This window comes from Halictus rubicundus, chromosome 1, assembly GCF_050948215.1.
Source record: "Halictus rubicundus isolate RS-2024b chromosome 1, iyHalRubi1_principal, whole genome shotgun sequence".
In the NCBI taxonomy this organism is placed as follows: domain Eukaryota; kingdom Metazoa; phylum Arthropoda; class Insecta; order Hymenoptera; family Halictidae; genus Halictus; species Halictus rubicundus.
Genome location: NC_135149.1, coordinates 9585568 through 9595759, shown reverse-complemented (window position 1 = coordinate 9595759; position 10192 = coordinate 9585568).

Below are 10192 nucleotides of genomic sequence, written 5' to 3'. Positions count from 1 at the left end.
GAGCGGTTCCCGATCTCTGTCACACCGAACATGCGAAAACCTTCGGCGAATCCCCGTGCTCGATTCGGGAGACCACGATCGCTGAGTGGTCGTCCGGCCATTTGATTTGATTGGCGGATGGACCGTGATTGCGTGCGACGACGTTATCCGGGAGCGTAGATTACCTGGGGCGCTTTTGAAAAATTGTTTTTGTTTGTTCTTATGAAACCGTCGACGGAATAACGGAACGATTTTATTTCAAGCTGGGGATTTATGGGGGTCAAAGGTTGGTTGTGGAGAATAGGGGAGGGGTGGGGTGTTTGTAGGATTCTTGGTATTCAGTTTGTTATTATAAGGCCATGCATAATAATGAAAGTACTTATGTTTATTTTTGAAAGACCTTATCTTTATCATGCGTTCACGACTAATTTTTTTACTGTTCTAGGTGTTAAAAGAAGTCTAGAAAATTATGCGATACTTATCGAAGTCCCAATTTTAATATACAGGGTGGTTGGTAACTGGTGGTACAAGCGGAAAAGGGATGACTCTACGCGAAAAAAGAAGTCGAAAATATAGAATAAAATTTTTTCATCCGAAGCTTCGTTTTCGAGAACATTGAGTTTGAAACTGCAGCCAATGCGCGCGTTATTCGATAGGAATTGTCTGCTGCGTCTGATCATGACCTACCAATTCTACTTCCTGCGCATACTAAAGCACGCGAACCCGACGGATCTTTAAATTCGATTTTCTCGAAAACAAAACCTCAAACAAAAAATTTTTATTCTATATTTTCGACTTCTTTTTTCGCGTAAAATCACCCCCTTTCCACTTGTACCACCAGTTACCAACCACCCTGTATAATCGTTGGAACGTCAAATGTTTCAAGCATTAATGGGAAGAAATCAATATTGGAAAGAAACAAATTCAAGCGTGAAATTTTGCTCCGGAAATAAACGACTTAGGTTGCCCATGGAGGGTGAATATTGGATCGAATGTACTATGATTATTTCTGTGTAGATTTCTTTCTATAAAACATAATTTTAATCGTACATTTATTTTGCACTTGTACAAAACTTGTGTGGACTGTGCCATTGACTGTGTAGCTGCTGCGAGAGCAAACACATTTTTTTATTAGCATTGGAAATTTATATTGGTGGCAGTAGATATTTCTGCAAATATTATTGTTTGCAACAGAATGGAAATTTTTTTTATTGTACAGTTGTAACCTCCGATAAGAGGTTATTCTGCAGTCTGTATTACATACATAATATTACAATAATAACCTTATACTAATGTGAAGTTAATGTAATAGATACATATCAGTTGGAGTCGCTTCATTGGTAATGGACGTGATGGTGACATTATATACACAATCCACAATCTTTCAGGAAGGAACATAAGATCTTGCATAGTGTGTTTGTAGGTATGTGGAGTAGTACATTACACGACATGGGAAGAAAACAACCACGTAATCTCAGGTTATATATAAATTTCAATCTGTGCGTGTCATATAGAGGACATTGCCATAAGACGTGATCAATATCCTGAGTCTCATGACCACATGAACAGCCAGGGTTATTTACCACATTGATTTTAGCTCGAGAGAAGTTAAAACTATAATGGCCAGATCTAATTCTGTTAATGATCACAATGATTTCTCGAGATAAATTTTTCCCCGTGTACCAGGGTTTCCTTCTTTCGTCGTGAAAATGTTCAAAGTAGTTTCTGCCCTTGAATCGGCCTTCAGTAACTATATATTCATTGGTATTATTGAAAGCACGTGATTTAGAGATCTTCCTTAAATCAGTATACGGTATTCTGAGAGAGCAATCTGGATCAGCACTGTTCATGGCAATATTGGCTAATTCATCAGCATTTTCATTACCATAAATACCCAGAGGGGACGGTATCCAGTAAAATTGAATTTCATTGGAATGAGGATATTTTGTGCGGTGTTCATAAATTTTATTCTTGATAGAGAGTATATAAGGGTAATATTAGTGGAGGGATATCTAAGGGATGTCAGACAGCTTAAGGAATCAGAAAATATAATAAAACGTTGATCTTTGTTATTGAGGGCAACGTCCACAGCATCCATAAGTGCGATACATTCATTTGTAAATATGGATGCATTTCTATTTATGCTTCTCACTACTCATAAATTTAGATTGTGACATACGCAGGCTGTTCCAACCACTGTGGCGTCCTTACTTTTACTACCATCTGTGAATATGGAGAATGCACACTTTTCAAGTAAGAGTTGATCAATTAAGAGGTTGGGATTCCTGAATTCAACCACGGTTCGACCAAAATCAATATCAATGTGGATTTCATTGAGTAGGGCGGAATAATTATAATTATATACATTGTAACAGTTAGAAGAATGTACACAATAGACTAACTTGTCTTGATCTTTTAGACAACGAAGCAACAATCGATTACTAAATTTAAGTTTTGATTTACGGGTGTCTATAATTCTTCTAATCCTAGTAATAGTGTTATAAATTAATAGTCCTGTGTTAGAATGGATTTTACAGAGATAGTTATTACACAGGAATTTGTAATACTACATTAAATTAATCTTTTTTGCAAATTCTTTAAAATTCTCTTTTCTTTTGTTTGAAAGTGCGTTTGGCTAGGGCTACCGATCTTTTGTGTGTGTAATAGTCTACAGGACCATTGGTGTGTTTCCACTTTTTAGCCTTTTAGGCTTGTCACACTCGGAGTCTCACCATGGTACCGGGTTTCTGTGTATGCTATTGTGAACAGTTTTCTTTATTGGTGCATTGAGAGTGATTGCATTCGTTAGTATCTGTGTAAGAAGGAAATATTTCTCATTCACATACATTAAATCATATTCTGGAGAGAAGAAATGATAGAAATTATTATTAAGATTTGTATCTACTCCTTCCCAATCTGTACGTATTGATTTTAGTTTAAAGGTTTTTTTGCAATATATATATTTGCTTAAATAAACATTAATGGGTACCGGGAAATGATCAGAACCCAAGGTCTCTTCATCGACTGTGACATTGATTTTTTCAATTAGGTTTATAGACGAGAATATTAAATCCAGATTCGAAGCTGTTGAAACATTATTACGTGTTTGAAAATGTGTAATAGAATTATAATTGTGAAGAAACAAATTAGCGTTGTTGTAACAGCTAAATAACCTTTCGCCATTGATATCACTATTCTTACAATTCCAGTTTATATGGTGAGAATTGAAATCACCCATAAAAATAGTATGGTTTTGATGAGTATGGAGCGTTTCTTTTTAATCCTGTATTTAAGTGATTAATGTTGTTTTCCGGGAACTGAGGCACTGAGTCATTGGGAGCCGCGGCATTGTTGACCATACTTGTATGTAGTAATGTCAACAGTCGATTTCTCAATAGTGTTGGGACATGTCTCAGCGATATGCCCTTTCTGTTTACATATAAAGCAATTTGTGGAATCTGTACTGAGATATATCCAGTAATTCGTGTGTTCATAGCATATTTGTAGAGATTCGGGGAGAAGATGCTCGTTTTATTCCTTGATGTAAACTTATAGACTATAGATCACACGCTAACTATCGTATGAGGAATTCTCTTTATACACTGCACGTGGAATTAACAGATTATTCGAGCTCTACCTGGACGGAGCGTAAGTAAATAAACACGTCTGCTCGCGACGGCTGCCAGTCTCGAACTCCGAATGAAGATGTTTGTATGTTTCTCGGCACTTGTAAAAAATTGTTTGCACACAGTTTGTTGTCATAAGACCATTCATAAATACTGAGCACTTTTAGAAAATTCATATTGGTTCAGATATATCATTTCTGTGTATTTTCCTTCTTATAAATCATAGTTGCATTGGTAAATTCGTTTGACATGTATAAGACAAATATTTAGACTGATTCTCTCGTTGCGATGTTCTTTAGAAGGATAAAAACATTCAAGAATTTTATTTTCACTGGAAATTTACGTATTGGCCGGGTAGATTAAATGAAGCTATTTGCATTTGGCACCTGTGAAATATTGTGTGGACCAGCAAATTACAATAAAGTTATGTATGAAATGCAAACAGCGAAGTCCTTATTTTATTTTATGCAACATGAGGCTAAAGAAGGATTTTATTTCCAGTAGAAATTTATACTGGTGCAGATATGCAATTCCTGCGAATAATTTTATTTCCCATGAAATATAGCTATAATTGGTTTTCCGTTATAGGTTATTTTATGTAAATATAAATTTTGGAATGTTTCCGTACACTAAATTATGGAACGGTTTTGTTCTTAATTTTATTCTGCGTAAAATACGGTAGCCGTAAATTCTCAAAAATACTATACATTGATTTAATCAGCACAAATGACATCTGTAACAGTAAATATTGTGACTTTATTTTCAATGATAAAATATAATGACACCGGTGCACTGGCACCATGAATAATGTAATTTTATTGAAAATGCAGAATGCAGATTTATTTTAGCATTTAAAAAGTTTCTGTACACTATGGCCTCTATTATGATGCCTCCTACAATATAGAAAATTTTCATCAGCCATAAAAAAGTATATTCACTCAGTTACACTATCCCCATGACAATAATTCTGCCTGAAACACAATATAGCTGCATAGGTGCTTTAATGATCCTGTTGAGCCCCCAGACATCATAATTTTAATTAAGATGAAAGAATATTAACCATTAACATACCAAAGAATTTCAAAATCGAGTAACGTATTAATTATCGTAACATAATTATCGAGCACAGCGCAGTAGTACGTGACAATTAACGAATCCGCGTAAATTATTCGAATATTTCATATGTAACTGGAAGCAGACGAAACCACTCTGCTGGTAATTAGATAACACGCAATGTAAATTTCAATGTGGCGAACGGTAATAGAATCGCTATATCATCAGTTGACACACTGACTGTTACCGCGACATCCAATTACACTAATTTTAAACGAAAACAATTTCGACCGCGTCAACCCGCCGAATTGTCGCCAAAGTTTGACACTCCATTAACGTGCAATATAGTCGGAAAGTTTTTCCATTAGTTCTATATACAAAATTCCGCTTTGAAAAAAAGAAAGAAAGAAAAGTTGGCGATAGAAACTGATGGAAAATCTGTGGAAGTCGTGAAAGTTTAATAAACTTCGTTTCAAATTCGCGGAGTAAAACGACAAGACAAGAAAGCTTCGCCTTAATGAAATTCGCGAATGTTGTCGTCCCGTTGCGAGTAGGCCTTTAACAATCTTTTGCAATTATATAGCAGTTCAGTGCTCAAGTTATTCTAATTGGCAGCTACTGTGGCGGAACAACGAATACGCATATACGCCTACGTTCCGGTGATATTGAAATTAATAGTAACTTCATTAACACGAAAGCGATATCACAAAATCGCGGTCCATTATCGAGCAGTCGACGAAATTTCGGTGCACTACTGCTTTAAAAAATGGTAAACAATTAATACACGTAATGGATGTTTAAACTGTACAGTGTCCACGAGCTTGCACATTTACAACTAAACAAGCTTCGCGAAATATATTAAAATTTCTTCGCAAATCCTAGTGTTTTTACAGAAACTTCGTCCATGTACAGGGTGTTTCCGAAATCACGGGACAGGTGGTGATTCTACATGGACAAACAAGTCGAAAGAAAGGAATAATATTTTACCGTTCGAAGCCACGTTTTCGAGAAAATCGAGTTTGAAGATTCAGCGAATCGGCTAATGCGTCTAATCATGTCCTACCGATTCTACTTGCTCTTTAACCGTTTGAGTTCCAAGCAGCGCGGTCGCGCTGCTGAGATTTTGTATCGAATAGTCCGAGTACAGTCACTGACTCTCGAAGTTGCGCGCTCAACTTTACTGACGCACTTACATCACACAGCTGCTTTTTTAAATGTAAATAATACAATTAAACATTTTGTATTCCATTGTTATCACGCCGCTTAGGCCTCTTCGCAATCGATAAAGACAACCGCTATCGCGAGACCCCTGGGACTCAAACGGTTAAACTCATTTTTCTCGAAAACGGAGCGTCAAAGGAAAAAATGTTATTCCTTTTTTTCGACTTGTTTCTTCACGTGGAATTACCATCTAGACGTACCATGATTTCGGAAACACCGTGTACTGTCTCACGCCGGATCTCGATTGAGTTCTTATTTTATTGCCGGAAACGCAATTGCTTGCTCATTGTGCACAGTTTTGCATTCAGTCGGGTCTTCAATGGAGCGCTTCGACAAAAGTAATGAAACTAACAATAAGAGCCGGTTTGATGCATTGTTTTACGGCTGGAACAGCGGGGCGTTATTTCTTTCACGAATCGAATTCGTTAGCTCAAGTTAACTTGTAGCGAGAAACTTTTTCGCTGCTCTTTGAAGAGCGGGGTGAGGCTGCCTCAGGGAGAGCCTGCCTCGTGGTGAGGCAGAGCGAGGCTGCCTCAGGTAGAGCCTTCCTCGAGGTGAGGCTGCCCCAGGGCGAGGTTGCCTCAGGGCGAGGCAGACCAAGGCCGGCTCAAGTTGAGATAGGGCGAGGATGCCTCGGTGTGAGGCAGAGCGAGGCTACCTCGGGAATGAACTTGCACTGAATGAGTCTATTTACAATCTTGCAATATCGATTTTCTTACACCGCACAGTCATTCTAACTATACATACTATCTTTAATCTTATGAATGGCAAGAGAGAGGAGGAGAGAGTATTGGGCCCGACGCGATGCAATAAATTCCGAGTACCTTCTCTTCCGTGTTGTTACATATTTCCAAAGTCGCTATTATAAACATTGTATTAAACCTTTCGTTGCAACGCAACCGCCCTGGTTCTGTTTGCTTCTGCGCCCTGCCAACGTTCTCTGTCGGTTGAAACCGTTGTTTTCGACACGTTGCAGCTCGTGGCGGCTTCGCAAAAAAAAATAAAAAAATTACGGAGAGATATGACTTACATCGTAACGGCTTTCAGCTAGCTAAACAATGAGAGGCTGTGTGAGGTTTATGCGCGCTTTCGGGGATCGGGCCGCGCGCGGCCGAAATTGTTTTCGAAACGTGTACCGCCCGCCCTGTGAAACCGGAATAGAGTTATGCGAACCAAGAATTTTCTATACGCTAAATGCGCCGAATATTTTTGGCTTTTCTTTTGCATCCTTTATTCATACAGTAGACCCGCAACGTAACGCCGGGAATATCCTCCCTGTTGCACAAGATATGCATTTTTAGCAGTATTTGGAAAAACGCGGGGATTAGTTGCTGAAAATGTAGGGTGCATATGGAGGATGCAGCAGTAACACGTCCCTTTAGATCGAAACTAAGATATAGTCATGGAAAAAGATTTTAGAATTTTATGGTTATTGTATGTAAGGATTGTTTGTACAATACGCAAGGTAAATATTTAAGAAAGAACATCATTTATTTCTTTTATGCTTTGAACGGATCTGTATCGAACATGATACAAATTGAAACGTTTCTGGAAATCTTGGAAAATTTTTCTCATGAATGAATCCACCTTAGATTTGAAGAGTGAAGTTTCCTCTTCACAACCATCACATAAAACTTGACCCATGATTTTTTTTGTGTAGATTTATACAACTTTGAATGAAACTTATCCCGCCAACTTTACATTACAGAATTTGATCCTCCTTTTTGCTCCTTAAAACAGCGAAAAAAACCGTACATCAATTTTCATGGCATCACTGTAAAGAGAATGTTTCAATCTTCAAATCCATGGTAAATTCATTCGCCAAAAGTATTTTTGAATATTTTTACCGACCTTTCAATTCGAAACATTTTCGAGAAGAAACGTGTCTTCGATTTTTCACCTGCTGCGCCATGCAAAAATATCTTGCAACGTCAGAAAAAAATGAACCGCGGATTGTAAAAGCAGAAACTTTATTCTTCGAAATGAGACTAAGTATATTACTACACCATTTTTTTAACGAAGTTATCACAGTTTATATATTGACAATTTTTTGAGAAACTGGAAGATCATGAACTATACTCACAGTCTTATTCGATAGACTATAAGTTAATGTTCTAGAATCGATTATAGACAACTCCGGTGATTGAATGGTAGACAGCCTCGCCAAATATGTTCAGCAGATTGAGGAGCAGAACCTACAAATACCATCGCAAAGTGTTAGGCACACATGTAGAATAGGTCGGTGTTTGGTCGGACACGTTAAAATGGAACTTCGAGGATTGGAATTGTTTGAAGCGATGTAGAAGTCAATATTTGACTAGTTTGGGAACCTTTGGCACTACAATCGATCAATCATGGTCGTTTGTTATAAATTATGCCACGACGTTGCCTTCAGCGAGTGCGGTGTACCTAATTGATTTCCAGAAAATTTCAAGGGATCACCGGCTTGATATTCTAGGCCAAAAATTTACAAGAGATTATGAATATTCAGATCATGTTCAGTTAAAGTTTCGGAGCTATCGAACACCTGAAAACTTTTCTACTTACGAAGAAGACATATTCTAAATCGTTCGAAAATTTCCACATTTTCGAAAGGAACAATAGCAGGTATATTAATTGAATGACAATGCACAGAATTAAATTTCGTATCCTGACTCTTTTCATTGCTTTCGCGTTGTACTTTTTGAAGAATACACAATGACATTAAAAACCGTGGCAACATTTAAAATCCATGATTCACGAATTTGATAATTTTGAAATCAAGTCAATATCACAACTAACATACATATGGAAGGCACAATAAACTCATGAAACTAAATCCAATATTATCGTGTAAAAACTATAGCAACAAGATATAAATGTCTGCATTACTTCGACCCTAGTAAATGACACCAAGAAAACTTTATTTTGTATCAAGATGAATTTATCTTTATGTACCCAAATAATTAAGGAAGTACAATGTTCAATGAAATGGAAATCGAATCCAAAGAATTGTGCTTGCTACAGTGCAAAAGTATCTATTTTCTCCGTTCACATATGTTCTAAAAAGTCAGAGCATTCCTTACATCTGTTTGGATTGGATTTGAAGAAAATTGAAACGGTACAAATGGCTCTCAGAGACCGAATCCGTGTGCTGGAGGTTTAAGAAAATTCTGTAACATCTGTGTAATCCCACAATCTTATCGCGTTGTCTGCGCGTTAGGAGCTCGAGTAACTGTTTTAAGCGGCGGGCCTGCAAGCCGAGGGAAGTTTAAGCCGCGAACCGCGACAATCGGAGCCGATCAAGCGTGCACGAAAAATTGAATTGCACTCGGCGCATAAACGTTAACCGGTGAAACCATTAGCGACTGGAAAACCCGATTAAACTCGGCCGTGTATGAACGGCGAAAATATGGGGGCTCCGTGGGAAAGAACGGCGGGGTATAAAAATTCCGCGGCTGTTCAATTTCGGGAACGCCGGAAATAAATTTCCTCGATGCGATGGCTCGACGCGTGGGCGCAAATGAAACAGGATAAGGGGGTGCATCAGTGTCCGTCCATTTGCACCGGAGTCCTTTTTCCACGTTTTGTCTCTCGAGGATCCGTCACCGGGCAACGTTGTTCCATCCGATCCGTCCAAAAGAGACAGAGTTGAACGACGACAACGATGGAAGACGCGTGCCACCGTGTTCGACCGACTGACCGCAAGCGCTCAGTCCCTCATCCGATGTGTTCATTCACGTCTGCGCTGGAAAACGGCCAGCTTTCGTGTGTACCGAGAGAAACGGATAACATGTTATCCACAGGCGGCTATTCAATAGTTTCTAATCCCTGCGAGCCAGACGCTTTTGTCGATTTGTTGGCTGGCTTGGTTGCATCGCGGTCTTGCGCGGCGATGTTTTCCTCAAATTTATTAACCTGTTTCTTTGGAGTCAGTCTTGACAATTATACTTGGGTTGTATGATAATTTATATGCGGGAAGACTGGGACTTGGGTAGAAGTTCGTAATCGTGGAGGAAAATGTGGCTGTAATGGTCATAAGCAGACTGTGGATTTCGTGCGAAATGAGTACAGTGATTTCTCTATACAGAGTGTTCATTTGAAAGCTTTTCAGTCGAATATCTCGAAAAGTATGAAAGATATTAAAAAAGTGTAAAATACCTGTCCATGGATTTCGAGGGGGAAAGAGGGGGGCAGTATCAGTTTTTAATTTGGGTGGAATTTTAATGTCATTTGAAGATCAACTTTGTTTTTCCAAAGGGAAACCTATATTTTTTATTACGGGATCTTATTGTACATAAAAAGACTAATTTCGGGGATATTTAAAGGGAACT